The sequence below is a fragment of the Paroedura picta genome, chromosome 2 (assembly GCF_049243985.1).
Source record: "Paroedura picta isolate Pp20150507F chromosome 2, Ppicta_v3.0, whole genome shotgun sequence".
Classification (NCBI taxonomy): Eukaryota; Metazoa; Chordata; class Lepidosauria; order Squamata; family Gekkonidae; genus Paroedura; species Paroedura picta.
In genome coordinates this window covers 50,016,429-50,034,874 of record NC_135370.1, presented here as the reverse complement: position 1 = coordinate 50,034,874, position 18,446 = coordinate 50,016,429, and the positions used below count along the sequence as shown (strand labels likewise).

The following is an 18,446-nucleotide window of genomic DNA, read 5'->3' as shown; positions in this document are numbered from 1 at the left end:
CACTGGGCTGCTAGAAGAGAAGAACAGAAGTCCAATCTGAATACGGCCACTTCTCCTCATTTGAATTTCTTCCCAAATCCAGTAGTTCTGCTGTATCAATGTACTGATGTCTATCAGTAACACAGAGAGGACACAAAACGATGGTAGTGAGTTCAAGAAGCCTTGGAAATGGTTACAGGCTGAAGTTCTGCAGGATTCCTCAACCTTTCTGTTCTTGATGGCCCCAGAAGGGTTTCATATTTTTAATATATTTTTTTAAATTAAAAAACCAGGTGGTATGACCATGTGTAGTTATGTTGATCTGCCCTCCCTCCCAAAATGGCCAATGATGGGCCTGAAGAGGGTTGAAAATATTCATAAATATCCTTGCTGGCCAAGGTTCCGTTTGCATAGTAGTGACAGGAGTCCAGCTAGGTAAGTACTCTTATTTTAACTTGCGTTGGGGGGAGTCAGGGGGTGACAGAGTGGCAGATACCTACCCCAGCCTGACAGAGTAGGCTTCTGGGCCATTTATGTTTTTGTGTGTGACAAAGCATGATGTCACATCCAGTGGGAGTGTCTGGGTGATGTCACCTCTAGCGACGTGCAACTTCCAGGGGAATGGCAGGGAGGTTTCTTAAAGCCTGAAGGATGTTTCAGGGGTTTCTCAAGGTTGAGAATAGGCTTTTGGGGCCTTGAAAAAGGTTTAGCAGCTGATCTGGAGAGATATGGGTCAAATAAAGGTTTTTTTTTTTCAGGCATGAAGGACAGCTTGGAAAGAGATCACTCACCTGCTTTCACCTCTGATGAACAGGTTTTACAAGAATTTCTATTGGTTCAAAAGCTGGCCAGAGGTAAAATTAGGACAGAGAAAGGTATGTAGATCGTTATAAAAAGTATCATTACAAAGAACGACCTCTCCAAAGCACTGTTGTCCTTCTCCAACCTTGCATCTAACCAACTCACAGTTTTGCTTTACTTTGTGGCTCTAACAATGGTGCATCCATGGGATGATGGTGAAAGGACCTGTGTTCAAGATTGCACTGTAATTAGTCAAAAGTTGACAGGGGTGCTATTTTCATATCTTCAGTTTTAATGCTCATGATCTCCTTTGCTTTCCTCCCTTTCTAACAAAGAAATAGCTCTAGGGTCAAGTGGTAGAAAACATGATTAATCTTCCATCTTTTAAATCTCCCTTTTAAGGCCATCTGCAACAGTGACCATCACACCTTGTGGCGGTGCATTTCATAAATTAAGAATACACTAGATTAAAAAGTAAGGGAAAGGATCTGTGGACTACACCACTGCATATGGTGTGTGTTATATGCTTGTGGGATATATTATCTTGTTCTCATTGCACTGTTTTCTAGTCATGCAAAACCATTTTCTACATTAGAACAAAGTTCAGGTGTAATAGCACCTTTAAGACCCAAGAAAGTTTTATTCAAGGCATAGTCTTTCCCTGTGAACATACCTGAATAAAATCTAGTTGATCTTAAAGGTGCCCCTGGACTCGAACTCTGTTCTGCTGCTTCAGCACAACACGGCTACCTAACTGAATCCATTTTCTACATTGTTTTAACACATCATGTCTAGTACGTGTTTTCAGATATCTGTAATCGTAGCCCTCTTACAATGTTTCTTAGATGGCTCCTCCTATTGATTGCATTGATCTGCATTGTGTGATCTGCCCTGAGCCTCCCTGAGAAAGATGGGCTATAATTAAATAACCATAACAGGATGAATACATCCCTTCCCTCTGCCATCTGGTCTTTCCATCACCCCCAGGAGCAGTTTTTCAGGGGAAGCAGAAAACTGTATTAGGAAGGTAGGAAAGAGCTGTTCCATGATCTAAATTCGACTGGCACATCACTGGGTCAGACCTTTGGGCTTTCATGAGCACAGCTCTTGGCAGGGAAGGTGACATGGTGTAACCCAATCTTTTTGGATCTCATAAACTACTTAGGGTCAGCAGTTGGGTAAAAGACCACCAAGGAAAACACTGCCTTGCAACCCTCTTGCTGGAGTCTCTGCACGAGGTCTCACAAGAGTGCAGTCCTTCTAGATTGGCTTGGGACAAGCTACCTCCAGACCACTGTTGTCCTTCACCAAGTTGTACAGAAACAGAAGCCCTTGAATTGCAACTCAAAGCAAAGTTTGAAGACTGAGGGCTTAGAAGAAGCAGAGAAGAGGGGGGAGAGAGAGAGAGAGAGAGAGAGAGAATGTTATTCTTTGATACAGGCTTCTAAAGGTAAAGACATAATGAGCAACTTCACCCCCAATAAATCTAAGCACCCTGCTGACCGAGCAGTTCCAACGGCAAACAGCAGCAGGGGAAACACTCTTGGCTACTGCCCAAGCTTTTTTTCTTTCTGCGTATCCCCATAGGGGTGCTTATAGCAGCTTAAATATGGTGCAGGAGTTTTACACAGGAGAAAACCATTTTTAAAGGACCGAGAGGGAAAAGGAAATGCTGATGGAAGGCTTTGATGGCAGGTTAATAATATGATGCCCATTTTGTTTTTTACACAGGGTTTCTCAAGCTTTATCCAAAAGGCCATCCCCCTAGATAAAAATGCCATTGTTCAAGTATGACAGAGGTTTTTCAAAGGGCAGGAACTTCCTCAATTGACCGTTCCCAATGGTGCTTAACTTGCTGGGGAAACAGATCAAGGGGAAACAAAGAACACCAAGATTCCTGAAGCCCTAGAATGCTTGCATGTCAGCATTGCAGGCACAGAGCAGGAAGCTGATTTGCAAAAAGCAGAAATCTACACTTTTACTAGTGGCGGTTTTTCAAATCTCGGGGTTTATATCTGCTCCTGGATATCACGTGGGAAAGGTAGGGTCACTGCGGATGCCTGTTGCAGAGGGAAAATTTAAAGCTCCCAGAATCAAAATGGAAATTAAAGGATTTATTCAGGCTGGGAGTGGATAAAAAGCCTCATGCAGACTCGACCCTGCTTTCCCTGTCACAAGCATACCATCATCTTCACTCAGTCCTCACAAGGAAGCAGAAGCCATAAGGGGCCTTGTCAATGGAACCTTTAGTAATGGATAGTCAAGGGATGCTTTGCAAGGTGAGGTTAAAGGTCCAGTGAGAATAACTAGTAGGCAGAGGGGCCACCTAGCTAGGCTGATTTTGTCAGATCTCAGAAGCAAGCAAGGTGAGCCCCGGACAGTATTTGGAACAAAGATCATCAGACAACACCAGAGAGCTGCTGGTATTCTGAATTCCGCATAGAAAATTCACATATGACTCCCTATTGCAGTTGTGTGCCAAAAACAGAAAAGTGACTGAATTAATGTTTAGCAGTTATATATGGTGTGTATGAGTTTAACACAATCTGGATCAGCCTGTCTGTCTAATGTTTTGGGATCCTTATCATTGATACTGACTGGCACCAGAATTATTTCCTCTCCTTCGATCTTTTGTTTCTTTTTGACTTGCAGGAGGGCATTTAGGCTGGAATAAGATGCAACACGACAATGTTGGGTACGAACATGGCCACAGCACTCCGCCCCACTGCCTTTAACCACTGCACCAAAAGAGAACAGCAAACGATACAACAGAGCAGCTAGAAATGCTTCCTGTCCTCACAGTGATGAAAACGGAACTGAGGGAAGGGGGTGCCGCTTTCGGAGCACATGACATGTTTCGCAGGAAATCCCATGCGTGCTCCAGCTCCACGTGGGGCGAGGTGCCCCCATTTGGGGGCTTTAAATCTAGAAACAAAATGTCCGTGGCTGACCTGCACAGGTGCAGTCCCAACGTGGGTCTGCATCATAAGACAGACGATGAATTTAGGGTAATTAAACATGGTACTTGACAAAATGGCTTATAAGTATTAGTTTCATTTCAACAAGCATTTCTAGGGACTAGGGCTGAAAACACCCTGGGATCTATGGTGTTCTGGTTCTCATTGAATAAAATCTTCCTACCAATAATGGCATAAGCGTGATGGGTTCAGGTGGGTTCATTTTCAGTAACTGAGGAACGCACAGTAATAGCAGTTGTCAAACAACAGATATTTTCCTTTGCTTATTATCTTGGTCTACAGTTTCCCAACAGAGCAACTTCACAAAGATAATGGTGAAGACACAAAGAAGCAAAAAAAAAAAAATGCCACTGGTTCCCAAAAGTACCTTGCATTCTTTTACATGCTGCATTTGGGAACATTTCTTGATAAACATTCACTGCTAAATGTAAAGAATCATGCAGAGTTCAGGAATGGCTTATTTTTTTCCCTTCCTTCTTTCCTTTTCCCCCTCTCTTATTGAAAATATTTGAACTGATTTTTTTAAAAGAAACCCATATGCACCATTGTCCTAATTTCTAAAGCAGCTACTCTGGGGGGGGGGGGGAAGCTGTTCAGATTGTGGCCATGGCCCAGGGCAAGAGAAAGTTAACTATTTCAAAGCTGACCCCTGGGCTGCACTGAGCTGGGGTGGAGAAAGAAGACCAGCACACACAGGATGCCTGATTTCTTTCCTAACTAGTAATAACTGTAGCCTGGAATGGCAGTTCCAATGAAAGTGACACACAAACAAAACAGCCACTCAGCATTGTGTTATGGCCTCCTGTGGCTACTTTTAGGGTCAAGGAGATGAAGGGAAAACAATGGTACAGATAGAAGAATATTTTCCATTCCAAAATCAGTACTCCTATGCATTTTTTATTAAGCTTCCAGGGAGGGGGGGCAGGCTAAAATATAAACGCAATAGCCATCCCAGCAGCTAGTTTAATGGGAGGGGTGATGTATTTATATTCGACAAAACTCCCTGAGGAAGCTTTTCACAAAATACATAGCTGTACTGATATTTGGATTTTTAAGAAAATCCCACCACACCATTATTTTTTCTTTATATCTTTGTTCCAATTGGTAGGTAGGTAGGTAGGTAGGTAGGTAGGTAGGTAGGTAGGTAGGTAGGTAGGTAGGTAGGTAGAGAGAGAGAGAGAGTTTGGTGTAGTGGTTAGGAGTGTGGACTTCTATTCTGGCATGCCGGGTTCGATTCTGCGCTCCTCCACATGCAACCAGCTGGGTGACCTTGGGCTCGCCACCGCACTGATAAAACTGTTCTGACCGGGCAGTGATATCAGCGCTCTCTCAGCCTCACCCACCCCACAGGGTGTCTGTTGTGGGGAGAGGAATGGGAAGGCGACTGTAAGCCGCTTTGAGCCTCCTTCGGGTAGGGAAAAGCGGCATATAAGAACCAACTCTTCTTCTTCTTCTTCTTCTTCTTCTTCTTCTTCTTCTTCTTCTTCTTCTTCTTCTAGATAGATAGATAGATAGATAGATAGATAGATAGATAGATAGATAGATAGATAGATAGATAGATAGATAGATAGATAGATAGATAGATAGATAGATAGATAGATAGATAGATAGATAGATAGATAGATAGATAGATAGATAGATAGATACTGAGAGCAAGTGGAGAGAGCTGCTGGGAAGTGCTGCTGCTCCTGCTGACCTGTACCGGTCCGTAGATCAATCGGTACTGGGCCGAGGCTCCTCCTCGTCCTCCTCCCTGCCTGCTGCCTCGGGGGCTGCCCTGCCACTCTGCCGCCAACTCACCTTTGGTGCTCTCTGGCGGCCACCATGGCTGGGGCTCCCCCTCGGCGTGGCACTTCCAATATATCTCACAGACAACATAACTGATCAACTCAGTTTTTGTACATTACACAACGGTATGTTACACTGTTGTAAATAACATGTATACTTCAGATTAAACCAATTATTGTACCTGTTCAATCAGAGGAAATTAAATTGTCATTTTTGAGGACAGGAATTCCTAAGAGTATGTCAAGAAACCGTTCAGTAATGAGAATGCTTGTAGCTATTGTATGGATACCTGCTGATGGGGGGAGTTCATGCTGTTGAAGTTTTAATTATTTTTTACTAAAATTTCCTAGCCATCTTGAGGTGTTAGGAAAAAACTGATATGGCTGTTTTAAAATAAATATATGCTGCATAAAGCAAATTATGCCAAGGATAATTATTTATTATCTGGTCTGCAGAATTAACTTTTCCACAAGCATGACTGGGCCAGATTCCTGGCCAAGAGATGCTTCATTAACGAAGAGCTAACAATAATACTGAAAGGCGGTTTGCAAGCAAATTCTCCCTTTGCCCATTAAGCAGTCTGGGCTCTAACACTGTATGCTGAGCACCTTTGATTTTGACATGTTTCTTCCCTTCTTCCCTCCCTTTGAAATTGTGCAAGTTGAGTGTGTGAAAGGGTGGAGAACTTGAATCCAAGATATAAAGGGGAACGCCATGGCAGTATCCACCTGTTTCTTTCTTCTAGTTCCCCTGTGCAATCTGACATTCTGTTCAGGGGCTGTACTGTCAACCATCTACTAAATTTCTCATCCAACCAGTAAAACTCCATTCTGACAGAGATAACATATTAGTGAGAGCCATCTTGGTGTAGTGGTTAGGAGTGTGGACTTCTGTGCAGGCCAGGCAGGTTTGATTCTCTGCTCCCCCATATGCAGTTGGGTGACCTTGGGCTCGCCACAGCACTGATAAAGCTGTTCTGACCAAGCAATGATATCAGGGCTCTCTCAAAGGTCCAGAGAGAAGTTATCTTCTGTCCTCTGCAATACAAACATGCTCATTGACTCTTCAACTTCAACATAATTAATCTTTGTCATTCTTGATAAGCATCACGAGGAAACAGTAGGTGTTCTTGAATTAGATTCACAGTTTACAGTTTGCTTCGAGTTCTGAAAACAAACATTGGTTTTATTAATTAATATGTGTATAGTGTTTCCTAACATTTTCTGCATGCTAATATCAATAACTAGGGAATTTGCACTAGGGCTGCCACTCTGAGTTGGGAAATTTCTGGAGTTTTGGGGGAGATGGAGCACGGACTGGATAGGAAGGGGAGGGACCTCAGCAGAGTATAGAATCCACTCTCCAAAGCGTCTGTTTTCTTCAGGGGTACAGATCTCTGTAATCTGCTGATCAATTGTATTTCTGGGAGATCGCCAGGCCCACCTGGAGGTTGGCAACCCTAGCTAGCCTAAAGCCTCAAGAATCTTATTTTTAAGCAAGTTTGTTTGTTAGAGTAGGTTTTTTAAATGTTTTGCACGATCTTATATTTGGATTCAAATTTGCATAGATTTGCTATAATCACAGAGATAATGGTAACATGAACTGACTGACAAGTGGTACTTAAATATTGATGAGCAATACTTTAAGGGAAGGAAGCATCAGGAGGAGAACAATTGCCCTTTTTTCCCCTACTGATGCCGTGTTAATGGAAGAGTTTTTAACACAGCTTAAAATTGTTTCACTGCCCCAAAGGACACACGCACACACACTGCTGCCACAAAAGAAAATTGGGCAACAGGCATAATTTCATATTCCCCAAGCACACATTTACATGCAAAGATACCACCATGTGTTCATGTATACACACAAAACACAACTATTTTGTTTTGCTTTCGCCCGGCGTCAAATGTCTGAGTTGGACTCTCCTTTAAGTGCAGCAAGGTCAGCGGCCTAATTCGCTAGTGGTATTTAGCCACTCTCTCAGGCATTTTAATGTATCTATTGGATTTTCTTTTTATTAACCTTGGCTAAAATATACAGTAATATCACTAGATCAAATTAAACATCTTCTCTCCATAGACAAAAGAGAAAACGTTGATCTGATCAGATCAGAACATACATTTGTTTTGAGCCTTCCAGTTAAAAAAAATCACAAGAAAATACAGATTATTACTGTCAAGCTATTTCTGAAACAAGAGAACCTCAGAGCTGTGCATAATTGGGGAACTGAGATTAACTTCCAGGGATACTGCTAAATGTAATTTCCCTTGGTTGATGTTTTGAAAAGACTGCCAAAAAATGCCCAAGGGCATTCATCTTTACAATAGCAGAAGAGTAAGGAGAGGAACAAATGCAGGAGAGGAACCCAAAAAGCAGGACTACATATATTACTATGCTGATAGATAAAAATACACAGCATGTGTGCAGGAGATACCTGCAGGAGGTGGTTGGTCCCTTATCCCTTTTTCACCTCCTAATACATAATCTACACAGCACGTCCACATATTTGTTTATCTTCTCAAAGAACTCCAAAAAGCTGGTGAGATACAACTTTCCTTTACAGAGGTCATGCCACTTCTCCTAACAGTTGTAATCAACAACTGTATCTTAAGTAACGGTTTCCACAAATTTACCTGGAATGGAGTAGGAGGAGGAGGAAAGGAGGAGGAGGAGGAGTAGGGGAAGAAGAAGAAGAAGAAGAAGAAGAAGAAGAAGAAGAAGAAGAAGAAGAAGAAGAAGAAGAAGAAGAAGAAGAAGAAGAAGAAGAGTTGGATCTTATATGCCGCTTCTCTCTACCAGAAGTAGTCTCAAAGAGGCTCTTATATTCACCTTCCCTTTCCTCTCCCAACAACAGACACCCTGTGAGGTGGGTGAGACTGAGAGAGCCCTGATATTACTGCTCAGTCAGAACAGCTTTATCAGTGCTGTGGCGAGCCCAAGGTCACCCAGCTGGCTGCATAGGGGGGAGCGTGGAATCAAACCCGGCTCAACCAGATTAGAAATCTGCACTCCTAACCACTACACCAAGCTGGATAACTGGTCTGTACCTGATCTCTTTGGTATTATAAAACTGAAGTTATATTTTCTAGAAGGGAATCTGATTTTAGCAACAGGATACATATTTATGTTAAGAAAGCAGAAATTTCAAATTTAATTTCCTTGAGAATCTTCAGGACAGTGAGATCTCTTAGTTTTTAATGTTAACAGCCTTAGAACTTCCACTTTCTGTCTTCACTATTTGCCTCACTCCTTCTAACACCCTTCCTGAAAACAGCAGCTTTTACCTGGATAACTGCACTATATTTATGCAGTGAAAAATAACTAAGTGCTACTTTTGCAATATCCCCATCTTTCATTATTAGTCTTTTTTCTCCTTTGCTGTCCAAGCGCCCACCACCTCTTTGGCCAGTTTCTAGCTTCAGAGGAAAGATCCTGAGGAGCTGCTGCCAATCAAAGGAAACAATACTAAACTTGATAGACCAATGGTCTGACTAATATACAGCATCATGTATATTAAATGTATTAAGTGAATGAAATAAATTCCATTAGGCCACTGGGTCAAACAGGAAGCTGGATTAGATGGACAGACCATCTGATCCAGCACAGATGCTCATGTGTTATTATCTTATGGAACATTGTCATATGCATTATGGAGTATAGATGGTAAAAATAACAAAAACATGTATATTATCCACCTTGAGTCTCGAGAAATGAAGACTATTTATTTATTTCATTTATGTTAAACACAATATAGCATAGATGTGCATACAGTGTATTCATTTTGCAACATGTTGCATGCTTCTTTAAATCTCACATAGCTAAGTTGAGAAAAACAGTGGGTTTTGACGCCCTGGAGACCTGCCACAGGTCCATACCTACAGTAATTAAAATTATAGTTAACTGGCTTCAAAGCCCGTTCTTAGAACAGGCCTTGAATGTGTCCCCTCCCCTGGCCCCTGGCCAGGCAGCTTAAGATGGCTTTGGTCCGCAGTTGACAGCCGGATCAAGTGGGGCGGGTGGGGGCGGGCCAGCTCGTTAGCAGGCCCAGGACAGAGCTCCTTAGCAGGCAGTCCGCAGGCCTGGAGGCCCTCATTAGCAAGCCCTGCTCAACAGGCCAAGGGGCCCTCCTTAGCAGGCCCTGTCTAGCAGGCCGGGAGGCCCTCATTAGCAGGCCCTCCACCATGACCCTTTGCCCAGGGCCTTCTCCCCTTACCTGCTACTGGCTCCAGGCACTGAGGCATGTCTGAGAGCAAAGAGACTAGAGTCCAGGGACAGAGGGCAGGAGCTGCAGGTGCAGGGCCAATTACGGTAGAGCTAGTGTTGCTGGCTGCACCCTGATTGGCCCTATTCCAACTTGGACAGCCAGACATGTTCCACCCTCCAGGCTGTTTCACAAATATCTAGAGGAACGATGGATATGGATAGCAGCTATTGGCACTGGTGATGAGTGGTCACTGACATCAATATTATAATATAAGGCGGTAAGAGTTGGGGGTGGGGGGAGATGGGAGACTCAGTGAGGTGTAACAACATAGTTCCTGACTGGCCACAACAGTAAGCCCGACAGAAGAGCTGTCTTACAGCCCCTACGGAAGCTGGTAAGTTCTGCTAGACCCTGATCTCATCAGGGAATTCATTCACCAGGCAGGAGCCAGGGACAAATGTTTGTTATAGTGACCATTCAAAATATGGTGAATAGCAATGTTCCCATGCTTACCTTGCCATTCCCCAATGAATTTTGTGATTTCCACGAATATATATATATATAAATCCCAGTCTTTTCAAGATTGTGTGTCCTCTCCTGTAGACCACACTTCAAACAACACACATGTATATAAGGACGTTGTAGTGACAGCAGAGGAAGATTAATATGCATGAAATATGGTGTGTGTGTGTGCACACATACCATATTTCATGCATAGTATTGCACACCATATTTCATGGAAATACATGGCTCTGAGTTCCAAGCCTCATATCTAGATGATTTAAAGGAGCTTCATGCTGCTTATCAATTTACACATACACAAACCACAACTGCATCTCATACGTTTTCACTGGCGTGAATGTGCCTAGTCTAGGCACAGTCTGTTCTGTGCTGAAACTCCTTTCTAACTACATGTTTCTTTCTTCATTTGTATTGAAGGATTGTCTAAGTATATATTCCCAAAATACATACCACATCCATTTTAATTCTTTAAGAAATGTGTCACTGATACACTTGATATTTATGAGCAAATGGGATTTGGCTAAGGCAATAGATACATCAGTACTTGGATTCTGTCCAATGTCCTATAGGAAAATGCATGGATTATTCAGAATTAAATTTTGTCATAACATTATTATTCTCCCATGGGCAAGAAATGTACCTTACTTGAAAGGGGAAAGGGATCCCCTTGCTCTCACGGGAGCCTCCTGTCTTAATTCTATCAGAAATGAAAAACAACTTCAGAGAGTCTTCTAATCAGGTTTTTGTTGTGCATGTACTTCAAAAGCAATCTTTAGATTTTTGAATACCCTCATGTGACTGAAGAGTTAGTATTTTCTACTGCAAACTTTATAAAATAATGCCACAGAAAACTCAGCTAGTAAAAGCTATACAGCATTAAGAAACTTTACTTAATGCTATATAGCAGTGGTCCGCAACCTTTTCTAGGCTGAGGACCGGCGGCGGCAGGGAGGGCGATCGCCTGGCCGCACATACCATGCATGCGCAGCACTCCCGCGCATGTGTGCGTGCATGCGTGCATGGCCGGGTCGCGCATGCTCGGGAGTGCCACGAATGTGCATTTGTGGTTGCGCATGGCGCAAACACGCATGCACGGCCTGGCGCAGCCCTGTGGAGGCAGGGAGCCGCGGCCCAGTGCCAGGCCTTCGCGGCCCAACACCGGGCTGCAGCCCAGTGGTTGGGGACCACCGCTATATAGCTTTTGCTACCAAATGGCTGTTGTGCTGTATTTCAATATTTTTATTGTATTATCCAGATTTATATTTATTGTATTATCTTCCCTCCAAAGATTCTTCGGCTCCTACCATTACCCAAAATGGATCCCTCAAAGAGAATTGTGGGGAATTATAAATATTGCAAGAGGCTGGGTAACACAATATCTTTTTACCAGTTTTTACGGGGGTCCTTTCCCTGGAAGAAACCCTTCTTAAATAATGATGACAATTAGGCTTACTCTCAAGGAGATTTATTTGGGGAAAATATTGTGGTACATTCAAAACGCACACACAAGCAAAAATATCTAGGTTCTTAAAAAGGAAAGATGGAGGAATTTGGGAAATATTAATATTTACCTGATCCAGAAGAGCAATGGGGGAGGGGGAAGCAGCAGAGTGACAGCCTGTACTGCAGACTGGATTTTGTGGAACATGAGAACAAGATTACTTGCCTTTGCTCTCTTTTTATAGGAAATGTGCACCTTGGGGCAAGGATCTCTAAAATAAAGCCTTGATATTATCAGGAAGGAATGTCAAAGAAGCAGAGGTTCGTTAATGTGTGAACCAGACTTTGAAAATGAACCTCTAGTGGGCCATTTAGAAGAAGAAGAAGAAGAAGAAGAAGAAGAAGAAGAAGAAGAAGAAGAAGAAGAAGAAGTTGGTTCTTATATGCTGCTTTTCTCTACCCGAAGGAGGCTCAAAGCGGCTTACAGTTGCCTTCCCTTTCCTCTCCCCACAACAGACACCCTGTGAGGTGGGTGAGGCTGAGAGAGCCCTGATATCACTGCTTGGTCAGAACAGCTGAATTTGGGGGGGCCCATATCTGACTGTCACATCTTCGTGCGTCTGGAAGACGGAAAGAGAGACTGTCAGGGATAGGACATTATTTACCTGATTGGTCCTCTGGGGTCTAAGTACCCTCTCCGAGAGCCAATCAGAGATTTGGAGGCAGTTAGGGATGGGGCACCCCTGCCTGATTGGTGCTCCAGGGAGAGTGATTCCCAAGGGGCCCAATCAGGTACCCCAGCCCCATTTCTGCAGGCTCCCATGCAGGCTCCCTTTGGTGAAGAAGAGCAAACTGGTAGCCAGCCCAGAGTGCAGGTATGGTTCTGTTCACAAATCACCTGAAAATATCTTTGTGCTGTCACTTTCTGTGCTGTGGGAGTGATCTGATGATGTAAGTTCTAGTGATGTCTGACCTCTGGGGGAATGGCAGGAAGGTGTGGCCTGCTTACATCACTTCCAGGATTTGAGAAAGACTGCCTAAAGGATGCAACTTAAAATGTTCTGTTAGGGCCATTACGCACCCAGAAAATATAGTGAAAAGCTTACCTTTTGCTGAGGGCATTTTTTGGGTGTTTTCCACGATATCAGCATCCAGCATCCCAACAACAAACCAGCAGCTATATCCTCCATTTTAAAGCATTAGTTGGGGAATCCACAAAATCCATGTCGCATGAGTGAGAGGAGAACAATCAGCAAACACACAGTAAGGAAAGGTGTGGAGGCAAAGTAGCACTATCTCCACCTCCAGTGCCCGCCATAACACCCACCTCCCTCTTCCTTCTCCCAGGGATGGGGCTTATTTTTTTGGAAGCAAACTGCCTGGAGCAGCAAATACATGTTAAATCATCCAGGTGGGGGGGGGGAATTCCCCACCAGTTAACACTCAAAGCACGCCTATCTAACCTCCCCCCCCCAAAAAAAATTTGGGAACAAGATTACTTTTTTAAAGCTTCAAGGCTCATAATTCCAAAAGGGGTGGCAGTAAAGAAAGCACTCTGCATCTATGATTACATGCATCAGCATAGCAACGGAGAAGTGTTACTTTTTTTAAAAAAATAGCTTGCATCACAGTCCCTTTAAAACATGGAGAAAGCTGATTGGCTGCCCGGTTTGATTGACAGGTGGAGGAGAGTTGTGTGTATAGTGCATTCCTCTCCTCTGCCATTTCAAGCAGGCATGCGGAGTGCCAAGAAGCGCAAGAAGGCGGCAAAGGAGAGCGAGCCAGGAGGCGAGGAATGGCCAAAGGTGCAATTTTTTATAGTGTTGTACCATTGCACTGGCGTAATGCTATTTTTTCGATCTGCGGAATGGCCCTTAGAATTGCTTTGGGTCCAAACATCTCTTTATCTGGTCTCATTTAGGCTTGAATACCCTCATGTGACTGAAGAGTTAGTATTTTCTACTGCAAACTTTATAAAATGATGCCACAGAAAACTCAGCTAGTAAAAGCTATACAGCATTAAGAAACTTTACTTAATGCTATATAGCAGTGGTCCGCAACCTTTTCTAGGCTGCGGACTGGCGGCGGCGGGGAGGGCGATCGCCCCGCGCATGTGTGCATGCATGCGTGCGTGGCCAAGGTCACGCATGCTCGGGAGTGCCACTCTGCCTATACAATTTAATCCACTCTGCCTATACAATTTATTCATATTATCCCATTCCTTTTCTTCCTTAGACTGCTGTAACTTTGTCAAGTACAAGAATTACAGGTGGATTTATTTTTATGTAGTACTGTTCTGCTAAGCAACTTAGACCTTAGGGCACACCTTGTAATCCCTGTCAGTACTCAACTGATGTCCTGAATCGGTTTCTATTACATTAACTCTTCATACCAAATTTAGATGAGTCACAGCCTTTAGAACAAATACAGCTTGTGCATCAAAATCCATTAGCTAAGATTCAGGCTAAACTACCTAGTCGTTATCCCTACAATTCCAATTACATTTACCAAACACATTTAGCATTTTTGCCTCGTATGTTACTCACCAGGTATTTGAATGCCAAAGCACTTCAGCTTGCTAAGATTTTTAAGACAGGGTCCCTGTGGCATTTTTTAAATCACTGTTTTGTCATCACTCATAAGAATTACATACGATCCATCTCCTGCAGTTAAAGAATTCAGTGTACTAGTGAATAAAGTATGTGCTTTTCTATATGTTTATGCTAGTGTAAACTTGTGTGTATGTGTGCGCGCGTGCATCTGTGTGCATGTGTGTGCCATCAAGTCACAGCTGACTTAAGGTGACCCCTTAAAGGTGGTATGCCATTGCCTTCTTCTGCCAAGTCTTCCTTAGTGGTCCCCCATCTAAGTATCGACCCAGCTTAGCTTCTAAGATCTGAGAAGATTCGAATATACTACACCTTTCTGCTTCTCCATACACTTTACTTCACACACTACACTATCCTTATCCATGGTTCCTCTATTTATTTGTGAAACAGCCTGCGGGGGTTGAATGTGTCCAGCTGTCCAAGTTGGAATAGGGTCAATCAGGGTGCAGCCAGCACCCTGATTGGCCCTGCCCCTACAGCTCCCACCCTCCCTCCCTAGATGCTAACCACGTTCCTCTCAGGCACACCAGAGACAAAGAAAGACACACAGAGCACTGCCAGACCGAACACAAGCCCTCATTCCCTCCTATTGCTCCTGGTGCAAGGGAGTCAGAGAGAGACACAGAGAGAGCTGCCCCACGCTGCTGACAGAGACACAGAGAGAGCCACCCCTGCTGCGACAGAGGGAGATACAGAGAGACAGAGACAGCTGCCCCAAACTTTACACCAGCCCTCCTTCCCTCCTACAAACCTGCTATGCCTCCTGCTGAGAGGCACACCTAGAGACCCAGCGGGAGGGAGAGGGAGAGAGAGATGCACAGAGAGAGATCTGGATCTCCCGGTGTCCCCTGTGTCCTAGCGACCATTGCATTCCTGCTTGCAATGGGCTTTCTTGCTAGTATTAAATACAGGAAGGTTTGCTATTTAACATACTGCACACACAAAAATGAAACTAACTTCTTATTTAACTAGCATTTTATTTTATTAGTGATCATGCTACGCACACTGGCGCTTTCCCATCACAGGAACTGGGGTTGCCAGACCTCTTCCTGTGTCACTGGAATTGACATATCTATTAGACCCACCTCACCCCCACATACATTTGACTTCCACATGGCTGGCCAAAACCCAGGGGCCATCAGGAGGCCCACCTGCAGGGCCAGAACTCCAGAAGCACTTTCCCATTGGTTGGTTTCTGGCACAGAGACTCTGGGGACTTGCAATTCACCTGGCCTTCCCTGTGTGGTGCAAGGGCTCTTGATAGCCTTTGAGATTTGGCCACTGTGTGACACAGACTGGTGGACTGGATGGGCCATTGGCCTGATCCAACATGGCACCTTTTTTATTTTCATGACTGGGGCAGTGATGGTCTTATTCTTGGTGCTTGGGGAGCAACAGTGGGTGGGCTTCTGGAGTTCTGGCCCTGCTGGTGGACCTCTTGATGATTCCTGGGATTTGGTGACTGTATGACACAGCAGGCTGGACTGATCCATCCTGGCATCTCTTATGTTCTTATGGTTAGCTGGCAGCCCATCTGCTGAATATTCCCAGTCAGGAGCAAAGCTGGCTTCTGCAAGGTTACACTGCAGGAAGGTGAGGAGGAGAAAGCTGTGGCCAGGCTCTAGACTTCTGGCAGAGGGAGGACACTTTATCCTTCCCGGAGAGGTCCTTCCCCCTTGCTCAGGCTTCAGCCACAGCCTCTTAAATCCATCACAGGCACCTTTTCCCTGAAGAAGAGCAAACAGCCAGCCCAGAGTGCAGGTATTGTTCTGTTCATGAAGCATAGGAGATAAGTTTGTACTTCTTTGAGATTGCCAGACCTCCCCCCTCCCCAGAGGTTGGCATCTCCAGCAATGTGTGAAAGTCAAATGTAGGAGGGAATGGGGTGGGTCTAATAGATATGTCAATTCCGGTGACACAGGAAGAGGCCTGGGAACCCCAGTTCCTGTGATGGGAAAGCGCCAGTGTGCATAGCATCATCACTAATAAAATAAAATGCTAGTTAAATAAGAAGTTAGTTTTATTTTTGTGTGTGCAATATGTTAAATAGCAAACCTTCCTTAGCAAAACGAGGCTGATTCTATGAAGGCTTAAGGGGGTGGCAGGTTACAGTGGATGAGTGACTCTGTTATTGCGACTCTATTATTAGACTCTATGATTCTATTCCTCTCAGCTGCCATTAAGCCCACCATGCAAAGCAGCAATTCCCTTCAAGGGAAAATGATCTGTGTGATTTGGACGTGTTCTGGGGAGACCCCTGGCAACACCAGGAGGTTGGCAATCCTAGGACCTGAGAATATATTTTATCTGGGTCAGAAATGGCCGCCAGGGCAAAGGGAAACCAGGGACAAAATGTATCCTTCTGCAGGCTGTGCACAGTCCTTACACTGGATCCATGTGTAATAGCTCTCGGCTAGGGATGCCAGCCTCCAGGTGGGACCTGGGGATCCCTGGAATTACTGCTCATCTCCAGATGGCAGAGATCAGTTTCCCTGGAGATAATGGCTGCTTTGAAGTGTGGACTCTGAGACATTGTGCCCCACACAGAGTCAGGGATGCCAGCCTCCAGGTGGGACTGCCTACTTTCTTCCTTGCTATTGGAACAAGCAACAGGAGAGGGAGCATGGGGAGGGGCTATGAGCTATTAAGAGCCAGCCTTCTCTTCCCCCCCCCCTGCCACCACCCTCTCCACACAAGCCCTGGCTCCTCTTCCTGCTCAGCAGTTTTAAGCAGAACCCCCCCCCCCCCCATTGGCTCTCTTGCTATGGGGCATGCAGCAGGAGAGGACTAAACCACTCATGCTTGAGGGGAAGGGGGAACGAGGGTAATGGCCAGTTCCTAAACCTAGCTCAGGCAGCAGGAGAAATGCCAGGGACCCTTTCCAACCCCCCCCCCACCTCACACCCCTGGTGGTCCCCGGTCCCCTGGTGGGGAAACACTGCCCTAAGTCATAGTGGAGTTACTAATATATTTAAACCTACTGAAATAAATTGCTTTGACCAGAGTAACTCTAACACTGCCTTTGAAATCTGCAAGCTGACACAATAAATAGAGCTGTGCCATCAATCTGCCACAGTAAGGATGGAACAATGTAGCCGCATCCAGCAGCTTCAGGCAGAGCTGGATTTATGCGCAAGCGAAATAAATTGCAGTTTAGGGCTTCAGGTTATGAGGTGCCACAAATTTCTAAAAATCACTGAATTACCTCCTTGGTGGGGGAGAATGCTACGGGGCCTCTTAGACTTGACACGGCTTGGGCCAGGCCTCAGCATGTTTTAAACTGTTCCTGTCTTCCAGTATCAAGTGTATTTGCCTTTCTCCTCTTGTGCAGTTAAGACTAAGAACAGCTGTACGCAAAAGGCAGTCGAGTTTAGGGAAATAGCATGGGAGGTCAAGTAGCAGTTTTGCAGTGCCACTTCTCCAATCAAATTGGCAGCCCTATGAAACTGCTAGGAAATTAAAGGAAGAAAGACAGAGAGATCCATTTCCCGTTTAGTTAGACCCTGAGCATGGCCCCTTGGTAATCATATGAAAAGATGGAATTAAGTTAGTCATCCAATAAAACAGATGTCCTTTGGATACTAAAACTCAACAGGCATTGTATAGAGCATGCAATGTATAACAATAGCAAGCCACACAGTAACACAGGTGTCCGATGCTACTCCACAGCAGACCAAACAAGAGAAAAGGAAGAAGAGTTTGTTCTTATATGCCACTTTTCTCTAAATGAAGGAGTCTCAAAGTGGCTTACAGTCCCCTTCCCTTTCCTCTCCCCACAACAGACACCCTGTGAGGTGGGTGAGGCTGAGAGAGCCCTGCTCGGTCAGAACAGCTTTATCAGTGCTGTGGCAAGCCCAAGGTCACCCAGCTGGTTGCATGTGAAGGAGGAGAAGGGAATCAAACCCGGCTTGCCAGATTAGAAATCTGCGTTCCTAACCATTACCCCAAGCTGGAGGCAGTATAAATGGTTAAAGTTAGGACAAGATATTAAAAGTATTTATGCCATAGAGTTGCCAGCCAGTGGGAGACTAGGAGAACAGGGATATTGGGGGAGAAGATGTCTGCAACAGCTTGATGTCACATCCAGGAAAACCCAGAGTAGTTTTCTGGAAATCCCTCTGATCT

The 18,446-nt window shown here is 44.6% G+C and overlaps 1 long non-coding RNA gene across 1 annotated transcript in view; it reads right to left on the bottom strand.

Annotated features, from left to right (window-relative positions):
* Positions 1 to 13,284, bottom strand: part of LOC143828660 (uncharacterized) — a 30,706-nt gene extending 17,422 nt beyond the window's left edge. Inside the window, exons 1-2 of the long non-coding RNA XR_013227808.1 lie at positions 13,212 to 13,284; positions 12,819 to 12,896 (exon numbers count right to left, since the gene is read on the bottom strand). This is a non-coding gene — a long non-coding RNA (uncharacterized LOC143828660). The remainder of the gene's footprint in view (positions 1 to 12,818; positions 12,897 to 13,211) is intronic.
* Positions 13,285 to 18,446: the final 5,162 nt, after the last annotated feature.